Source organism: Papaver somniferum, unplaced genomic scaffold (assembly GCF_003573695.1).
Source record: "Papaver somniferum cultivar HN1 unplaced genomic scaffold, ASM357369v1 unplaced-scaffold_137, whole genome shotgun sequence".
Lineage (NCBI taxonomy): Eukaryota > Viridiplantae > Streptophyta > Magnoliopsida > Ranunculales > Papaveraceae > Papaver > Papaver somniferum.
The window spans coordinates 1,810,277-1,826,121 of NW_020622934.1; the positions used below are offsets into that span (position 1 = coordinate 1,810,277).

General features: G+C 37.2%; 1 pseudogene; it reads left to right on the forward strand.

The window, feature by feature from the left end:
* The first annotated feature begins 13,167 nt into the window (after positions 1-13,167).
* LOC113335094 lies at positions 13,168-13,266 on the forward strand (annotated as a pseudogene).
* The last annotated feature ends 2,579 nt before the right edge of the window (positions 13,267-15,845 follow it).

A 15,845-nucleotide genomic window follows, 5' to 3' on the forward strand; every position in this document is an offset into this window, starting at 1 on the left:
AGCGCCACTCTGATGCTACTCACCGGGCCTTAAAACTAGGAAATTGCAAGTTCATCTGCCCTTTCAAGCATGCTCATAAAGCATGATGCATCTAACTTAGCTTCCACACCGTTCAGACTTACCTTTGTTCTGCAAAGGGTTTAAAGCCATACTTTCTAGGCCATGCCCAATGCGCATCCAAGACATTCGACATAGGCATGTACCAATGGCGCATTGGGAATGACCTGAAAAGTAAGCTACATCAATATGCAAGTTAGCGGAGCTTGCATAAGCCTAAGGAAAGTACCGCATGAGCCTGATTGATGCATCCTTGGCACAAGCAAACAAGTGAATGCTTTTAGCAATGCCTAAGCTAGTAAAGAGCAAAAACTAGGCCGTTATGGTCTAAGATAACTTGGGAATAAAGCAAAATTTGTTCTTGAAAAATACAATAAAAGAATATACACTTAGGTTCGGTTACAGAACCGTGTATAATGACTATTCGGTTTGGCAAGTGAGCCAAAGAAATAAAAGCAATTTGATATTCATTCAAACAATTAAGAGTTTAATCACGACGCATACACATAAGTGTTTAAGTGATCAACGAAGTCTTATAATTATTTAAGAGAATTCTAGTAATGTTAAACATATTATAAAAATAAGTTTTTGTACACATACTAAAATATAAACTGAGACAGTTGGTACAACGGTTTGCCAACCGTAGGGCTTGTCCACGAGTCAGGATGCTACGTTTCGTGAACCGGGTTGGCCAAACCTACAAGACTACCGAACTCAGTTAACAAGGGTTCTTGAACTGAGTTCGCCAACTACTAGCCTATTATTCCAACTTTAAAAATTCAGTTCACCACGGTTTGCCAACCGAGTTCATGAATTGTCCCCAACTGAACTTGCGGTTTGCGATCTGGTTCGCCAACCATCCCGTATTTCTGAAACTCAGATATCTATTGTTTTCAAACTAGTTTGCAAACCTACCCTGAGTAGAAATATCTGTAAGTTCAATATTTTTCTCTTATGATGTTTGAAAGATTCCCAAATGTTAAATCATTTGCATGGGAAATTTTCAGTTGATCCACAAATTAATTCTTAGAACTAATATTGTTAAATACTTTTGAACATCTTTGCTTAGAATTATATTTCGAGATTTTTCACAAGACAAGCTTGACTCGAAACTTCTTCCTTTTAAATCTACTAGAAGTCACACGACATAGTCTCAATAGATGAAATGGTAACATAGTGAGTAAAATAGAACGGTTCAGTCTTCACATACCTGATACAGAAGTTCTCAAATGTCTTCGTCGATCTTCAGTCTCAAGGGTGATTCCGATACCCAACTATGAAATGATGAGGGTACCCAAATACACCACAATCGTTTCGTTTCAACCTATAAATCTGATATCTTGTGTGATCGTCTATGGACAAAGTCGAGACAACACGACAGCAAAATATTTACTTGACAATAGTTACAGTACTCAAACTAATTGACTATATGATCAATGTCGAGTAATATGAATTAACGTACTAGTGTTTTTACTTTATTATAACTAAAAAATTATTATGCGGAAGTAAAGTAAACAACACAAACAAGATTTTGCTAACGAGGAAACTGTAAATACAGGAAAAAACCCAGGTCCTAGTCTAGTTTTGAATACTCTCAGAATTAAGAGACTATACTAAGAACAAAATCCAACTTCGTATAGTCGAGACCAAGTAAAATACCCCTAGTTACTTATTCCCTCAGTATCCCTGCGTCTTCAGCCATTTGGTCGCGCACGTGAATCTCAAGACAGAAATCACTGTCTTGAGTTGCTTTACAAAGTAAAGTCTTATGTACTCAACTCCTTTTAATCGTATACCAAACACTCTATTCAATCTTTGGTAAAAATATATGTTGAGTCGTTTACAAAGGCTCGTATGTTTAATCTAATAAACTCCTTTGTCTGGTTATATCAATCAGAATCTTAATTAACGAAATAATCAAATTCTGGATTCGCAATCATACAATATAAAACTCAAAGAAAAACTATAAAGTTATGCTAATCTTACACAACTAGCAAGTCAAGTTTATCAAATACAAACAACATATGCTTGGGTATCCAAGCCGATCAAGATGTGTGCACAAAATTCACAAGATACGAAAACTAATCAGATAAATCTTCTATGTTTTCAAATCTTCGATTATCTTTAAAGTACCTGCACACAAAAACTTGAATCCTCTTGTGATCAATCACGCACATAATGGAGTCTATTAACGATGGATTATCATAAGATTTCTTTAGATCTAACAACAGTTCTGAATATCCCGTCGATACTTTGATCTAGTTTGAGTGACCTTATGTCAGAAGAGAAGGCTCTCTAGAATAATCAAACTAGATGCAATAAAAGTTTCAACAACCGTTAGTCAATCAAATCAATAATCAAAAACCAAAATAACAATGCAATTATCTAGTTTCCCACCAACTTTACTCGTTGAGCTTCTTGATCCCACAAAAGTCTTTAAACGAGCTGTCGTATGAGATTTCGCCTAATTGGGGTACTTTCCTCTATGGGTAGATGGCTCCACCAGGAACAATACAAATGAAGTTTGCCTGGCTCTTAGGATAGTTTGCAAGAAATGCAAACTCAAGTATTTATAGACCAAGGTTGTTTAGACAATAAGGAAATTCCAAAATCGAAAATATTCTCAAGATATGTAATAAGTACTAATTTAAGTTTTCCTATTTCCAATTATTGTCAAATAATATTTCCGAAATATCTCATAGAAAAACTTCCAATAATAGATTAGCAAATTACGAATATTTCTTTTTGTAGAGCTATGTTTTAATTGCTGGTAAATCAAAACATATAGAATCAAAAATCTTAATTAAAAGATTCTCAATATTTTTGTTTCGGATCACCTTGAGTATCAAGCAAAATCTTTGAACAAGTATGAATAAGAATTGTACACATGTTCAAAATATGTCAACATCCATAACTTTCTTATCTCAGAAAACCCTAATTCTAAACTCACACAAAACCGTGAAGTAATATGTGAACTTGAGATTCGGTTTTGTCTGTCAGAACGGTTTTACCATGACACCTAACATAGGTTAAGTTTTGGTTCTACCAAGTCTCCTAACATAAGTTAAGAAATTAGTCATACCAAGTTCCCGAAATGGGTAGGTATTGGTTCCACAATGGTTCACAACATAAGTTAAGAATTGGTCGTACCAACTTCCCAATATTGGGAAGGACCGGTTCTACCTAGACTCTCAACATAAATTTAAGAATCGGTTGTTCCAGGTTCCCAAGATGAGTAAGTATCAGTTCTACCTTGAATCTCAACATAAGTTTAATAATCGGTTATACCACATATACCACCATAGGTATGATTCGATCATAAAATATATTCATGAGAAACTGGACCAACATACATATTGATTTCCTTGCGATTACGAAACAAGTTTGTATATGTACTTCCTTTGAGAAAATGTTGAAAAACATTGTTTCCTAGGATGAAATCACACCTATATCCCATACACACAATCAAGTAACAAGTTATATTTGTTGATGTCGCACTTACAAAGTTTACAAGATAAGCGTTTTACTTTGTAATTCAATATACTTGCTTGACACTTTGATCATAATAATATGACCAAGTCTAATATTAAAGTTTCATAAATCTATAACTTCGCATGTTATGTTTTCAATCAAATGCGGCTTGAAAGATAGGTTAGGAATGGAAATAAGTTCAAGTCAATATTACTAAGCTCAATTGGAAGGATGATGTCTTCGTTGTGATCGTTACTTTATCACATTCTTCAGGTCTTCAGAGTAATACTTGTAAGTCTCAACACTCCTAGACTTTCTAGTCTAACCTAAACAAAGTTGACTCTAGTAATTAATCAAGCGACTCTAGATAAGTTTTGATAGTAAAATATGACAACCAACCTTGACACACCAATGCTTGGTGGGTTCAACCGAGCTATGCTCTAACAAACTACAAATTCAAACCTAGTTCGAGACTTGACTTACTAGACTAGAAATCAAGATATAGTTTTAATTGCCTAACATTGACAACAAGCTTGAGATATCAAAACTTGTGGGTTCAGCCGATCAATGCTCTAAAATCTCCCTCTTTATCAATTTTAGTGACAAAACTATTCAATACATATGAATACCAAATTAAGTAAAATTTTCAGCTTAATCCAGTATGCTTGATATCCTTGGTTCTTCAACATACTCTTGAATTATTCGTACTTCAAATTCTTCTAATGTTCTGCATGTGTTCGTTCAACACTTTGTTGCTGAAGATCCGCAGCGATAACAACTTTTGAGAAAACTCAAAAGAGCTTTGATAGAATGAGGTAATCACTCTACTCATTGGTTGTTATATAAAAACATAGTATTGTTACCTTCCCCAAAATTCAATTGCACCACAATTTTGAAGCAATACTACGGTAGATATATTCTCCCCCTTAGTCAATACATACTACTTTTGGAAAACAGGTAAAACTTATTGATAATTAATGTGATTAGTAGATATTGGTAGAAAGAGTGTCGTTTCTCAGACTTATGAAGGATTTGTTTAGACTTAAATTCAAAACTAAAATACAAAACACAATAAAAATTATAGCAAACTCAAACAAAGATGATATCAATATTAAAAGAAACATTGAGGCTAAGATTCCACTATTTTCCAAGTTCAAAGTGATTAAACCAATACTTATATTTATGCAATTTTCTCATTTAATTTGATTCTAAAATATTGCAACAAGTAGATTTTCAAAAGTAGTAATTGTAAATACCAAGTATGAAGCATCAAAAGTCTTAAAACTAAGCATACTCCATCAAAATAGATCACAAACACTCAAATAAAAATCATATTCAATAATAGTTCAAGGCAAATAATCATATAATTATTGCAAATAAAAAGATAAAATAGAATATACCACTTTTTGTTGGAAAAATAGCTTCCTCTATCGCCTCAGCAATGGGGTTTAGATCCTCATATTAACCACTTGCTCAAAATACATGTTTGTTGCTCAAAAGTTGATTAAAAAGAAGAGAAGGTATAAAACAGCGTGTTTATAACGGATATAATTGTTACGAACCACTTTTACAAAGTACCCTAACACAGAACTGTTGCGAACTATGAATAATTGTTACAAAAATTGTGACAAAGTGATTGAATTTTGAAAGAAAAGGACACGGATTCTGCGACTGTCTCTTACTGCTGTTCTGTGTTCTTCTTATTCCTCTCGCCTGTATCTCTGCAACTTGGTGTTTTTGTGCTCTGTTCTGTTCTAAACTTCCCCAAAGTGAACGTAAGTCTTCTATGAGTTATTCCAACTCCTTTTATAGCCCACAGGTCGATAATAACTCCATGTCTTCGCCTTTTTCTTTCTTTCCTTACAGCAAAATCCTCGGTATTTTTTTCTTTTTCTTTTTTGTTTTTCTTTTGGTACGTCTCTAAAAGAGTCTGATTTGTCCAAACACTTCTAAACCTGGTAGTAAATCCCACAACAGGATATTCTCTCCCTTTTTACACGTAAACTCCAAAAATAGAACCATATCCGAGACTTTTTCTTCTCCCCTGTTTTCTTTCACGCAACTTCCTTTCTCATCCAAACTCTTCCCAAATAACAGAATATAATCCCAGTCGTTAATACACTCTCCCAAGTTTCACGTAATTTACCAAGCCAACAAAATAAACCCGATATACTTTCACTTTCCCTGATGGCCTGATTCGCCTAGATATGCATGGAAACTTGTTTTTCTGCGTATCTAAATCCTATACCATCCCTGTTTGACCAGACCAGGCCCAACCAACCCATATCAACAAATAAAACCTGATAAAATGTCGTCAAAATCGACCCAGGAAGGTATGCAGAAGTTCGCAGGTGGAAGACGTGTTTTCCCGCCAAAACTGTGATGAAGATGGGAAGCCCCCTAACCAGAATAGAGTGCCATTAGCCATGGGGTGTAAATAGCAGGTATGGGGTGCAAGTAGCGTTGACGTGCCTCTTATCAACTGAGTGCCCCTTATCCAAATTGAGAGTCCACATAGTAATTTTCTCCCACAAGCGCAAATACCACTTTTCGAGCCAATTTTTCTACGCATGTTTATTTCTCCAAAAACACCTACAAAGACACAAAAAGCCATAATAAATACAAATCGAGCACTAACAATATATACAATTGAGATTACATCATACACAAAAATATGTCTATCAAATACCCCCAAACCTATTATTTGCTAGTCCTCGAGCAAAAATAAAATAGAAATAAAATCCTAACTCACTGTCGCAGGCATCGTCGATTGCATTTAGCGTATGCAATAAGCCTTTAAACCCCTAGGTGTCTCTAGTGGAGGAGTGTTGTCTCCGGAGGGCTTACCAAAGATATAACCACAAAACCTTTATACTCTAGACCCTAGCTTTCTACACAGAACCTTGGAAGGAACTAAAGAATCTCCTTGGTTGGCAAACTTATTGACTACAGGAGGAAGTACCCTGATGCGAAATTCCAATTGTTGTACACGAGTTCGCACTCAAGCATACTAAAATTCATATATAAGTGACAGAGCTCTACTCAGATAGTCGCACCATGGACATGAATATCCGGAGTCAAAACTAATCACATGGATAGATCAAGAAGATGGATATAGAGAAAAACATAGATGGTTTTGATGTTTACTAGGTGAACGGTGTTTCTCATATCTGTCTGAAGGCCTCCGCCAAAATGAACCTATCCTAATGGACTGAGATACTAGTCTGACTAATATCAACACACTGGCATATATAAGGGAACCAATGATGGAACGGCCATTTCTTGGTTTAGGCTAGAGTCTTAAAAATTGATCTCTCGAACTCAAAAGTACTCCCGTGCAGGCAGTTGTTTAGGGTTTGAATTCGTTTCTCATCAACACACCCCAAATTTACCAAAAACAGCAGAATCAGTTTTTGCCCTCAAACAACTGGTGACCACATCGGGAGATTGATCTCTCGGTTGCAAAATAAATATTTCAATATTCATTCCAGTTTTCTCAATTTCAAAAGGGTGGATCATAGATCCAATTCAATCATTAATTTTAATTTAGGTTCAACGACCAATTTCAATTCCGGTGTTCCATTCGCTAAGAAGCTTTACAAAAATGCTTTTTCAATCAATGCTACTGGAAATGCCTTGGATAGCTGAGCACCAGTAAATCTCCCAGATAAAAGGACCAAAAAGTCGCGTGAAGACACAAGAAGACGTGACAACTACCTAAAAGAGTACAACGACGTTTCTCGAAGGTCCGGATGGAGAAACCACCTTCCCTGTAACACCACGAGTGTTATATGGAGAAAATCAAAAATTCCTCAAAGGGTCCACACCTAAAAAGACAAAGTGAAGATTCGCGTAGCTGTTGTTCCCGTATGGACATAGTCGACAACAAATCTCAACACCGTTGGAGTCCTAGGGAGATACCTGCAGAGATCACAAAATAAAAGGTCTATCTCTATTCCACCACTGCTACCAATTAAAAGTCAGGAATATGCGCTACCACTTCATCAACAAAAAGTGTAGATCCAGAACATGACGTAGTTCCGAGAATTCGTACATCTACAAAAACAAAGGAGGCTTGACCCATCTTCAAATCATCATAAAGGGTTCGCCTATTATGTCAACCCGGACAACAACGAGACACTCCCTTAGCTGTGACACCTCCGATCACCAGAGCCAGAGCCGCTGCCGCCACCAATATTTCTTCGAGCATAACACCCCCGGTTGTTTCTAGAGCTACTGCCACTTTCCCATCAGGACGAGAGACTGGAGGATCCAGAGGAGGCCAACCCCCTATCACCTTAATCCTAACTCTAGGTCAACACAACTGGCATATACAAGGGTTCCAGTGGTCGAATTTATTGAATTTATTCCAGTTGGTCTGATGGTCTGGTCTCAGTTTCTCTTTTTTTTTTTTTTTTTTTTTTTTGTATCTCAATCACTCTAATTCACCCTAGCATTGGTAACAACTTGAATTGTGAGCCCCACCTAATCACTTAGAGAAACATAGTTTAAAAAAAAATAAAATAATAAAAACAGAAGTGAAAAGGACTCAACGAGATATGGTGAAACTATCATGTTATTTCTAACACCTGAGCTCTGTGCTTTTATGAATAGACTCTTTAGACGTTGCCATCTAGTCATATTGGTTCCTCAACTCCTACAACCAAAATGCTTCCATCCACTTAGATTGGTTAGTGCCATCCTTAATAGGGATAAATTTCTAGGCTCTGGAATTTATTTATTGCAACGAAAAGGTAACAAAAAGTTCTACCCCACCCCCAAACTTATATCTAACATTGTCCTCAATGTTTCTAATTAAATAACATTACCAAAAATATAAGTAACATGAGGAAATAGTAAAGAGAGAAGTCGGAAAGATAGTACATGGGTGAAGTGTAACCAAAAAAATCTACAAAAATATTATACAACATACAAAATCGCCTCGATGGTCAATCAAGGTAAACAAGGTCCTCCAGAGGGACCTCCTCAACATCACCTGTAGGAAAAGGCTCTAAAAAGGGCTTCAATCGATGACCGTTAACCTTCGAAGAACTACTACCATCTGGTGTCTCAATCTCAACAGCGCCATGAGGAAAAACAGTACGGACCACAAAAGGACCGGTCCACCGAGAGCGCAACTTCCCGGGGAATAGATGCAACCGAGTGTCATATAAAAGAACTTTTTGACCTGGAGAAAATGACTTTCGTAAAATATTCCTATCATGCACAAGTTTCATTTTGTTCTTATACTCCTTAGCACTATCGTATGCATCTCTACGAATCTCGTCCAACTCATTGAACTGGAGCTTTCTTTGAGGTCCTGCCTTGTCAAGTGAAAAGTTTAAGTTCTTAATAGCCCAATAGGCTCGATGCTCTAACTCAACAGGCAGGTGACATGCCTTGCCAAACACTAAACGATAAGGTGACATTCCAATGGGTGTCTTAAACGCAGTACGGTAAGCCCATAAGGCATCAGTAAGCCTTGACGACCAGTCTTTCCTATTTGGATTAACTGTTTTCTCTAGAATACGTTTAATTTCCCCATTGGAAACCTCTACCTGACCACTAGTCTGAGGGTGATATGGGTTTGCTACTTTATAGGTAATATTGTATTGTTTCATTCAAAGAGCAAACAGTCTATTACAAAAGTGTGAACCTCCATTACTAATTATAGCTCGCGGCGTACCACAACGTGTAAGTATATTCTCTTTCAAAAAAGGATTACGACCCTGTGGTTATTCGTTTTACACAGAACCGCATCAAACCACTTAGACACATAGTCTACAGTGACAAGTATGTAAAGATAGCCAAACGAAATAGGAAATGGACCCATAAAATCAATGTCCCACACATCAAAGACCTCAATCACTAAAATAGGGTTCAAAGGCATCATATTTCTACGGGAAATGGTTCCTAACTTCTGGCAACGTTCACAAGAAACACAATGACTATGGGAATCTTTAAACAACGAAGGCCAGTAAAATCCACACTGCAAAATCTTAGCAGCAGTCTTCTTAGCACTAAAATGACCCCTACATGCATGTTCATGACAAAAGGAGATAGTACTAGACTGGTTACTCTCATATACACATCTCCTAATAATCTGGTCCGGACAATACTTAAACAGATAAGGATCGTCCCAAAAGAATTGCTTAACCTCGGATAAAAACCTAGAACGATCTTGCTTATCCCAATGTTGAGGCATTCGACCAGTAACAATATAATTCACTATATTTGCATACCAAGGTGATTGGGAAACAGAGAACAATTGTTCATCAGGAAAACTGTCCCTTATAGGAAGGGAATTATTAGGGGAATTAACAACTAGCCTAGACAAGTGGTATGCTACTACATTCTCTGCACCCTTTTTGTCTCTAATGTCTGGACAAAATTCTTGTAACAAAAGGATCCATCTAATCAAATAGGATCTAAACTTATCCAAGGAAAACACGATGGCTAGCAATTCCTTCTCGGTAGTTGTATAGTTCATCTGGGCATCATTCAGAGTTTTTCTAGCATAGTAAATCACATGGAGTAATTTGTTTTCTCGCTGACCTAGCACAACGCCTATAACATAATCTGAAGCATCACACATAATTTCAAAGGGTAGGTTCCAGTTAGGTGCCTGGACTATCGGGGCAGTAGTGAGTAAAGTTTTAAGCTTATCAAAAGCCTTTAAGCAAGCATCATCAAAGACAAACTTAACATCTTTTGCAAGCAAATTGCAAAGAGGTCTAGAAATCAAGCTAAAATCCTTAATGAATCGACGGTAAAAACCTGCATGCCCTAAGAATGACCTAATATCTTTTACGGTTTTTGGGACCTGTAGAGTCTTAATAAGGTCAATTTTGGCTTTGTCTACCTCTATACCCTTTGAAGAAACGATGTGCCCTAAGACAATTCCTGATTCAACCATGAAATGGCATTTTTCCTAATTAAGCACTAAATTCTTTTCCTTACACCTAGTCAACACTAATGTCAAATGATGCAAGCACTCATCAAAAGATGAACCGAACACTGAAAAATCATCCATAATGACCTCTAAAAACCGCTCTACCATGTCAGAAAATATACTCATCATGCAACGCTGAAAAGTCGCATGGGCATTACAAAGCCCGAAAGGCATGTGTCTATACGCAAAGGTACCAAAGGGACAGGTAAAAGTGGTTTTCTCTTGGTCTTCTAGGGCAATAACAATCTGATTATAACCGGAGTAGCCATCTAAAAAGCAGTAGTGACTATGTCCAGCTAATCTCTCTAGCATCTGGTCGATGAAGGGAAGGGGAAAGCGATCCTTCATGTGACCTTGTTCAATTTCCTATAGTCAATACACACACGCCATCCCGTGGTCACTGGGGTTGGGATTAATTCTTTATTATCATTCTGGACTACAGTGATACCTGAACAGGGATGACCCACTTACTGTCTGAAATTGGGTAAATAATACCCGCATCTAACAACTTAAGCACCTCTTTTCGAACTACCTCTTTCATGTTAGGGTTCAGTCGACGTTGCATCTCCCTAGAAGGTTTGGAGTCTTCCTCTAAATGAATCTGATGCATACACACAGTAGGACTAATACCATTAATGTCTGCTATAGTCCACCCTAAAACTTCCTTATTGTTTTGAAGTACATTTACTAGCCTACTTTCCTGATCACTATCCAAATCGGAAGCTACAATAACAGGTAAAGTCTCAGATGGGCCTAAAAACACATACTTTAGAGTATCGGATAGTGGTTTAAGGTCCAACTTTGGGGGCTCTTCTAAAGAAGGAATTAGGGTGGTCTCAGAAACTGGTAACGGTTCGAACCTAGCTTTCTATCTATCAGTGTCTAACACAGGGGTAGAATCTAATAGAGCATTCACCCGTTCAACAGTGCTATCTTCGTCAAAATCTAAACCAAAATGGGATAGACAACTTTCTAATGGGTCTTCAGACAAAATGTTTGGTAATGACTCCTGAACTAAGGCTTCTATCATGTTCACCTCTTCAAAACCTGTGTCATCTATCTCATGAGGTTGCTTACTGACATTAAAAATGTTCATCTCCATAGTCATATTACCAAAAGATAAACTCATCACACCATTTCGACAGTTAATGATCGCATTAGACGTAACTAAAAATGGGCGACCTAAAATCACAGGTATCAGGTTCTCTGGGTCAGGGAAAGGTTGGGTATTTAGGACCACGAAATCCACTGGATAAATAAACTTGTATACCTCAATAAGAACATCCTCGATAACACCTCGAGGGATTTTAACAGACCTATCAGCTAACTGCAGTGTCATCTGAGTAGGTTTCATTTCACCAAGTCCTAGTTGTAAGTGTACATGGAATGGCAGTAAGTTCACACTGGCTCCTAAGTCAAGTAAAGCTTTTTCTACCCGGAAGTTACCTATTGTGCAAGCAATGGTAGGAGAACTTGGGTCTTTGTACTTTGGAGTTGTGGTGTTCTGAATGATTGAACTTACGTGGCTAGCTAAAAAGGCTTTCTTATGGACGCTAAGTTTTCTCTTTCGCGTACATATATCCTTAAGGAACTTGGCATAAGCAGGAATTTGCCTAATTGACTCTAATAAAGGAAGGTTTATGGTAACTTGCTTAAAAACCTCCACTATGTCATTAAAGCTCGATTCCTTCTTTGTTGGTACTAATAGCTGAGGAAATGGGGCTCTGGGAATAAAATCAGACCTTTCAGGAACCGAATTCACATCATCATAAACTTTATTAGTCTCCTCAGCTACTGGTCCTGAGATGTGAGATTCTGAGGGGTGAACTACAGTATGTTCACTATCGGGCATGGTTACCTGATTGTCTACTATTCTACCACTCCTAAGGGTTCTAATAGCATTCAATTGATTCGATAGTTTTGTACCTACTTCATGAAATCCTCTAGGATTGGGATTAGTCTGACTAGGGAACCTACCATTATCTCTCTCACTTAAGGTCTTAGCTATTTGGCCGACTTGAAGTTGTAACTTAGCAAGGCTCTGAGCATTAGTTTAAAAATTCTGCTTGGTTTCCTGTTGAAAGCTAACATGGCTCTGTGCTAACATTTCCTGAGTTTTTGCTAACATCTTAATAGATTCCTCTAAGCTAGTCGTTTTATTTTATGAGCCTGATGTATTCCTAGTGTAGCCAAAACCTGGGGGAGCATTAGAATTATTAGACTGACCCTGACTCTGGCCCTTAGACCATGAAAAGTTCGGATGGTTCCTTCAACCAGGATTATAGGTTTTTGAATATGGGTCAAACTTCTGACGATTATCAAACCTAGTGTTATTATATAGAGCATTGGCTTGCTCTTCATTATTCTGGCCTTCCCAAAGAGGTTCCAATCTACCACTAGTGTTACCCACTTCTAAAGCTTCTAACCTTTTCGCTATAGCAACAATTTTGGCATCTAATTCATAGCCTCCTTCTACCCTATTAATGTTTCCTCTGCTAAGAAGAATTTTTTTCTGGGGTCCCCTACTACTTTCCCATTGTTGGGTTTTTTCGGCGACTTCATGCAAATATGTCATCGTGTCATCAACTGTTTGGTTCTCAAATCCACCAGTACACATAGATTCTACTGTGGTTGTGGTGGGATAATCTAAACCCTCATAAAGGATCTGAACCAACCTAACCTTCTCTAAACCATGATGAGGACATTGGATAATAAATCTTTGAACCTTTCCAAATACTTATACAAAGTTTCTCCCTCCTGTTGAGAAAACGTGCAGATTTGCGTCCTAATAGACGATGTTTTGTGCCTAGGGAAAAACTTGTTCTAAAAGGCAGATGTAAGTTGTTCATACGTTTCGATTGACCCGGAAGCCAAACTATATAGCCACGATTTAGCTTTATCTTTCAGGGAAAAGGGGAATAACCTAAGTTTCAAAGCATCATCATCTAAGTTTCTAATCCTGAGGGTACTACAAATTTACTCAAAGTCCCTAACATGGAGATAGGGGTTTTCATTTTCTTTCCCTAAAAATATTGGGAGCAGTTGTAAGGTCCCAGGTTTAAGTTCATAAGTTGCTTCCGTCTCAGCTAACCTGATACATGAGGGACGAGTAGTCCTAGTTGGATTCAACAAAGCTTTCAAAGTTGCCATTTCTGGCGCTATCGGAGCAACATGGATTCTCTCCTCAGTCAAAGGACGTTCAAAAACAGACTCTTCAAAAGTCGGAATCTCTAGATTAAGGTCATCAAGACGCTTCGAACTACTAGGTTTCTATTTAACAAATCTACCTAGTGCGTCTCTTTTACATTCAGGCATACAATAGAATTTTCTAAATTGGAAGGATAAGCAAACACAGATCAAGGACGACTCAACCAAATCAAACCTATTGATTTCTAGCAAACAAAAAGCATGATGGATCCACTTAGATTGTTTCTAGACCAGCTTCTAATCCTTCGAACGGGAATTCGTTACAATTTAAGCAAACCCCTCTGGAATCAATTTGAGTTAACGTAAGTTGAATAGAGGCGAGGGAAGCTCGGTGGAGCTTTGATACCCAAGGCCTCACAGGTATGACAAGGCGGCGCAGTTACGCATTCAACTTACAGAAACCGTCAAGAACTTCGAAGTATGCTTAAAAGAGTAACCAATATTTTTCGAATGACTTTCCTGTTAAGCTCGTTACCCTATCGGTCTCGTTCTAGTCAAAATTTTAGGCTTAGGTTCGCGTAGGTTACGTGTTCCTAAAGCGGGCAACAAGAGAACGGTGATGAAATCCGAACCCTTATCTTGTATGGACAGGCCTTGCCCTTTACTAGAAAAATAAATGTTTGTATTCAATCCTCAACATATAGGCATACGAAGGAGTCCAGTAACTCGCTGACAGGGGATTCTCGAGTGTTTAGAATCTTACCTCCCGTTCCAGACGGGGGATGAATCGGTTGTAGTCGACTCGGGCCACTGACTCCGATGTCTAGTGTACGAACCCAAGGTGCAGAAACAATATCGTAATTGTCCTCCTTCTCTGCAAACAGTTTATATTTAAAGTACCCTTCCGTAGGGTAATAAAAAAAAATAATGTCCCAAAGTCCAAAAGTCCAAAAGTCCAAAAAGAAAAGAAAAGTTACAAAAATAATAAACCCTAATACAGTTTTTTTTTTCTAAAAGAAAATAAACAAACCCTAAACTAAAATTGTCTAAAATAAAATTGTCTTCTTTTCTGTTCTTTTTGCTTTAATCTTTAGCACCAAGTCTTTGTGAAATCACCAAACTCTTTGGCTCAATTTTCTTTATGATCCAGAACCTATAGACACAAGATAAATACCCAAAAACATAAAAAAGAACAAAAAAAATAAAAAAATATAAAACCCTAAAAACGAGTCAGCGTCGGCGGCGCCAAAAATTGATGTGATTTGTAGATAGCGGTAGAAAGAGTGTCGTTTCTCAGACTTGTGAAGGATTTTTTTAGACTTAAATTCAAAAATAATAGAAAACACAATAAAAATTATAGCAAACTCAAACAAAGATGATATCAATATTAAAAGAAACACTGAGGCTAAGATTCCACTATTTTCCAAGTTCAAAGTGATTAAACCAATACTTATATTTATGCAATTTTCTCATTTAATTTGATTCTAAAATATTGCAACAAGTAGATTTTCAAAAGTAGTAATTGTAACTACCAAGTATGAAGCATCAAAAGTCTTAATACTAAGCATACTCCATCAAAATAGATCACAATCACTCAAATAAAAATCATATTCAATAATAGTTCAAGGCAAATAATCATATAATTATTGCAAATAAAAAGATAAAATAGAATATACCACTTTTTTTTTGGAAAAATAGCTTCCTCTATCACCTCAGCAATGGGGTTTAGCCTCTCATATTAACCACTTGCTCAAAATACATGTTTGTTGCTCAAAAGTTGATTAAAAAGAAGAGAAGGTATAAAACAACGTGTTTGTAACGGATATAATTGTTACGAATCACTGTTACAAAGTACCCTAACACAGAACTGTTGCGAACTCTGAATAATTGTTACAGAAATTGTGACAAAGTGATTGAATTTTGAAAGAAAAGGCCATGGATTCTGCGACTGTCTCTTACTGCTGTTCTGTGTTCTTCTTCTTCCTCTTGCCTGTATCTCTGCAACTTGGTGTTTTTGTGCTCTGTTCGAAACTTCCCCAAAGTGAACGTAAGTCTTCTATGAGCTATCCCAACTCCTTTTATAGCCCACAGGTCGATAATAACTCCAAATCTTCGCCTTTTTCTTTCTTTCCTTACAGCAAAATCCTCAGTATTTTTTCTTTTTCTTTTTCTTTTGGTACGTCTCTAAAAGAGTCTGATTGGTCCAAACACTTCTAAA